The sequence below is a fragment of the Kogia breviceps genome, chromosome X (assembly GCF_026419965.1).
Source record: "Kogia breviceps isolate mKogBre1 chromosome X, mKogBre1 haplotype 1, whole genome shotgun sequence".
In the NCBI taxonomy this organism is placed as follows: Eukaryota; Metazoa; Chordata; class Mammalia; order Artiodactyla; family Physeteridae; genus Kogia; species Kogia breviceps.
This window is the reverse complement of record NC_081330.1, coordinates 81,667,789-81,673,788: the sequence shown is the minus strand read 5'-3', so window position 1 is coordinate 81,673,788 and position 6,000 is coordinate 81,667,789.

Sequence of the window (6,000 nt, the reverse complement as noted above, 5' to 3'; positions counted from 1 at the left end):
CATGATAGTCACCCTGCTTTGTGCAACTGGTTAACTCTGCTAAATACAGTTTGTTTGCCTTGAGGAACACAAAATTGTCGTTCCCTTGCTGTGATAAAAGATACTTATACTCCGGATATAGTCTGTGCCACACGGGGGTACTATTTCTTACATAACATCTTATATATCACCCATATGGCAAATGTTAACTTACCTTGTGTGTTCCGGATAATTGTTAGAGACTTTCAGATATGTAAAACTGAACATTCCAGCAGATCTTGTTCCCCTGGGGTGGCTCCGTTGGGGGGATTATGCAGTAACAGTCAAACCAATTTCTTTTTAAATATCTCCCAGGAAGAGTAACTGGCTCCATATTCATATATGCTTTGTGACCTGCTATCCTCAAATTAGGGAAAATAATAACTAGCAAGGATGGCCCCAAACTTGTCTTTGATTCTGACAAAAGTCATGTGGCTATCAGAAGTGAATGCAGCTAAATTCATTGCTTGGTTTTTATAATCTAGGCCCTTGACTTCAAGACTTGATTCAAGGACTAATAATCATTGTGTTCTGTATGATTGTTTGTTTTGCAGTTGGCCAGTGCATCCTGTCCAGAGTCTTAAATGCTATTGCACAGCCAATGTCACATCAAAGCATTCTACAACAAAAGGAGCGGGGGAGATCAGCCCATGTCAAACTAAAGATACATTCTCTAAATAAATTCCTCATCAGCAAAATCAGAGCAATGGTGGCAATCTAGATAACATGGATTCATGTCTTGTGGCCAAGAGGGGGTACTAACAATATCTCTTGACATCCAGGCTAGGGGAAGTGATTCTCTCATTAGACATTAAAAAATCTCGCAGAATGCCGAATTCAGTTGAGATCATGAGATCTTTCACACTGCGATCATGATAAAGTGAGACACAAGATAGGCCGCTTCATAGGTTTTTTTCTAAGTACAGACAAAAGCAAGATCACAGTACAAAACACCATATATCCCTTTCCTAGCTAATAGGAGTGACAGCTAGTTGCGGGATTTTTGTTTTTGTTTTTGTTTTTGTTTTTGTTTTTTTTTGCTTTGTTTCTTTGTTTTCACCAATTGCAGTTTTAACCTCACTCTTATCTATTCTCTCTATACAAGAGTTTTATGAAGATACGCAGTCATAGGAATACCCTGTCTTCCTGATAGTATCCAATGCAGATCAAAACTCTGCTTCCTTAAGACCTCAGGTAAATCACCTAAAACAAGGCCAAATGTTTTAATATCCCTTTTCTATCACCCTCTTACATATATGGCCCAAACTTCCTCACTGTGTGTGTTCTCCTTCACTGCAAGGAAAAGTAAACCAACCATGTTCAACTACAAATGTGTTCCTGGTGGTCCTTAGCTGGGAGGCATTGACATATCGTGTCATATTAAACTTGATGACAGAGCAAAACGAAAAATCAGATGTGTTTACTACAGTAACCCCACATGCTAATATTTCTAACATAACATTAAGTTCACAAAGACATTTAGGTTGTATCTTTTCAACCGGCAATTACAAGGCCTTGAGACTGAAAAGAGGGCTGGCATACTGGTGGAGATATTAATAAGATGAATAGTAAAAAAAAAGAAATCAAACATAAAATATATTGAAAATAGATTTTCATGACAGTGGAATAGGAGAAAGAAGGAAAAGGTTGAGTTTTGGACAATGAGTTTAAGATGATGGTCTGACTACCGGGTCACATGCTCTATGGGCGACAGAAGATAAGACCCAAATTCCTCTAATTCCAGAGGACAGGGCTTCAGAACAAACCATTCCTGTGGGTGGCTACCAAACTTCCTCAAGCCCAGGCCCCAGCCTCCATAACATCTCAACAAGCATGGTGAGAAAAATAAGATCCTGATGAGATCCTGCAAATCCAAATGTGATCACTTTGTATTTCCATATTTCTAACTCCTCCCCTCCCCCACAAATATCATCAACACACTTCGAGGTTATCCAGGTAACCTATGTATTCAGAAGTAGAAAGAAATGTAAAATTTACTTCGGGCAACTGATGATAGAACAGCACTATCTAACAGAACTCTCTGCACTGATAGAAATGTTCCATATCTCTGCTGCACACAGTACAGTAGCTACTGGTTACACGAAGCCACCGAGCAGTTCAAATGTCGTGAGACTGAGCGAATGAATTTTCAATTTTACTTAATTTTAATCAATTTAAATACTCACATATGACTAGGGGCTACCATTCTGGAGAATGTACCTCTTACAGGAAGTCTCCTCACCTGCTGGTGGACCATACTCAGCCACTTGCCTTCATCCAAAACATGCTCTTCGTGACTGCTTGGAAAATTTTAATTCACTTAGAGTCACCGTTCTTCATAAAATGCCTTGTGCTTCAAAAATGCTAATGAAAACAATCAGTTGCTTGTAGATTCCTATTTTTACCATCGCCTTGTATTATTTTTATTTTTATTTTTAAAATAATTGACAGGAATCACCAATGTAATGCCTTGTGTTTCTGTGATGAATCCTTTTCAGAGAGTTAAGGATCTTTGGGGTACTCAAATCTTTGCATGAATTTGCCCAGGTGGTTTTTAATCCCTTCCACTGCATCATATTACCCTGCTAGCCTTTAAAGCAAGTTTGAGAGTTGAATTTTGCTACAATATGGAGTGAAATTATTCTTTGTTGTCTAATCTCAGAATCTAATCATAACAATCGATGTGGAAAGTGTGTTCACAGAGTAAACCCAAATTTCCCCTGCAGCGTTAGAACAAATCTTTCCCAAAGACTGTTCATATATCAATTGGCTATTTGTTTTCTAAATAAATGAGGTAAATTTCACTTCTCTTGCCTACTAGAGAAAATGCCGCCTAGCTTTAGAACATCATGAACAGACAAATTTGATTCCTGAAACTCAAACAAACACTTGAGGAAGTACAACTTTCAGCCAACGTCTTGGTTGTTATCGCCTTACCACCATCAGTGTCTTTCTATTCATTTATTCAAATGAGGAAGGAATCTACAGTTAGTTTAAAATTGGCTGCCTGGTCCATAAGTTCTATTTTGTTCCTTTGTAGATTGCAGCACCTTTGAGATTTCCAAGTTGTGAAGCAGACCTTTGCCTATAGTTCTGGTTTCAAAGAAGAGGTCTGTGAATTTGAGAGTCTATGACATTTAGATGGCAACGGGAGTCAAGCAAGTAAACCTTGGAACATGGGGCAGGTGATACACCCCTCTCAAGAGATTTATCCTGAATAAAGTGAAGGGCATCAAGGCCCAGGTAGCTGACTGGACAAGAAAAGGTTGGCTCCTTATGCAGTCTCATGAAATATGAATGTCTTAGGAGTCATGTTACTAGCTAAACAGGTGATGACATTGGAACCTTGGATCTTATTTCAATCCACTTATTTCAATGTGGTTCTTACTGACCCCAATTCAAAATTTTATGTTTAGTCCCATGGTTTGTGTTGTGTGCTTATATAAAATAGGTGTATTCTGCTATTTTATCTCTCATAAAGCAGTTTCATGTCCAAATTCTGTGGTTGAGACTTGGCAGGCACCTTCCTGTAGACCCTGTGGCTAGACACTCCCTCTTGTTTTTCTTTTCCACTCAAAGAAGATGGTTTTCTTTCTCTAGCACATGATGGATCTTTCATTAAAATTCCAATGTCATCTTTGTGCTGTTTATATATAGACCCTTTCCACAGTAGCATTCTTTACACTTGTGTGCTGTGTCGATCCCACCTACATCCCTGGGAAACTGCTTTCTCTTTCATAGGCCATTGTTTATTTAGTTATCTTATGTCTTTGAACATGAATACTAACATTCATGTTTCTACAGCATCTGTCTCCGGGACACAACTGGAAGGGAACATAAGAGAAGAGGCTTTGTATACTGAATTGTAATAACCTTTCATCCCTGTCTCCATAAGACAGGCAGAGACAGAGACAGACTATCATATGATGCAACAGAGACAGAGGCAGAAACAGCCAGACAGGACATCCTGACAGAAAAATAGAAACAGGTGGTCGGGCAGGCTGAGAAAGCCCAACAGACGGACAGAGCCAGATATTACACCTCCAGGTTTCCCTGGAGCCTGAAGATCCCTGAACTCCAAGTTCTGAAATAACTTTAGATTTCTCATGATGTAGCGACTCCTGTGAGAAAAGTACAAATATCTCTTCTTTTAAAACATCTTTATTGGAGTATAATTGCTTTACACTGGTGTGTTAGTTTCTGCTTTATAACAAAGTGAATCAGTTATACATATACATATGTGTCCATATCTCTTCCCTCTTGCGTCGCCCTTCCCTCCCTCCCACCCTCCCTATCCACCCCTCTAGGTAGTCACCAAGCACCGAGCTGATCTCCCTGTGCTATGTGGCTGCATCCCACTAACTATCTATTTTATGTTTGGTAATATATATATGTCCATGCCACTACCTTACTTCGTCACAGCTTACCCTTCCCCATCCCCATATCCTCAAGTCCATTCTCTAGTAGGCCTTTGTCTTTGTTCCCGTCTTAGCCCTAGGTTCTTCGTGACCTTTCTTGTCTTAGATTCCATATATATGTGTTAACATATGGTATTTGTTTTTCTCTTTCTGACTTACTTCACTCTGTATGACAGACTCTAGGTCTATCCACCTCACTACAAAAATCTCAATTTCGTTTCCTTTTATAGTGAGTAATATTACATTGTATATATGTGGCACATGTATACAAATACCTCTTGATGAAGCTTCAATTTCTCTGAGAAATTGAAACAGCTTAGTAGTGATAAATGACACTCCAATATAAGCAAAATGATTCAGGGAGCAGAGAAGTTAGAATAACCAAGAAAAAAAGGAAAAATGATAAAGATCTAATCTGAACCCACACAGAAATGAGTGGCAGCAACATAATCAATTGTGTATATCTATGGTCTACAAATTGAGGCTGTGAAATCTATTTTATGGTCTCACTCTTTGCAAGAAGCAAGATTCTCAAGTTCAGGATTTTTTCTTCAAAAAAGATTTCACATCAGCTATTCTGCAGGAAAGTTGAGAAGAATGCAATGAATGAGAAAACACTTTATTTTTGCACATGAGGATGTTTTCATAACTTGACAGATTTACAAAAGAATATAAAAATCCACATATATATCCTGGCATTTGAAGAAAATAAAATTACTTTAATACTACCAACTACATTTATTTATAAACTGGCTCTATACCTTCATTAAAAAATTAAAATTGAAATCAAACATAGAAATAAAGAAAAGCATTTATGAGACTCCCCTAGTGGCGCAGTGGTTAAGACACTCCACTCCCAATGCAGGGAGCCTGGGTTCGATACCTGGTCAGGGAACTAGATCCCACATGCATGCCACAAGTAAGGGTTTGCATGCTGCAACTAAGGAGCCCGCCTACTGCAGCTAAGACCCAGAACAACAAAACAAATATTTTTTAAGTAAAAGAAAAGCATTTATTGCTACCAGGGAGAAAAGAAGACACTATGAAATTACAACAGTATACTTCAAAATGATGACCAACAGGTCAAGGAGCTTGATAACCAGATATAACTACTTCACATTACTCCACTTTCCTGGCCTGATTTTCACCAGGGCAATAGAAAAGCTGAGAAAAGAACGATCAATAGCAAATCTACTTTGGTCTGGCAAAATCAGACTTGTTTTAACATATAATATTATCTAAGAGGGAAAAATAAGTTAACGTGCTGTATATTTATATCCAGACCCCTTTAAGATTTATACTGTAATTGGAAGTCCCTAACTTATGCTGGAGTGAGAATTACACAGTTCACACTGGCCTTCTTGTCACCTTAATCCAAGGTGAATTCTCCCATCTTGCATTTCATACTTGTGACAATGAAAGAATAAACATGAGTTAATCCTTATACTATACAGCAGATAAAATGTTAAGTGTAGTATGAGTGAGACAACATAAAATGTGGGTTAAGAGGAAGGCAAACCCACAGATGGTGGAAGCGAGGAAGAGAATCAAGGCAAATAATGAT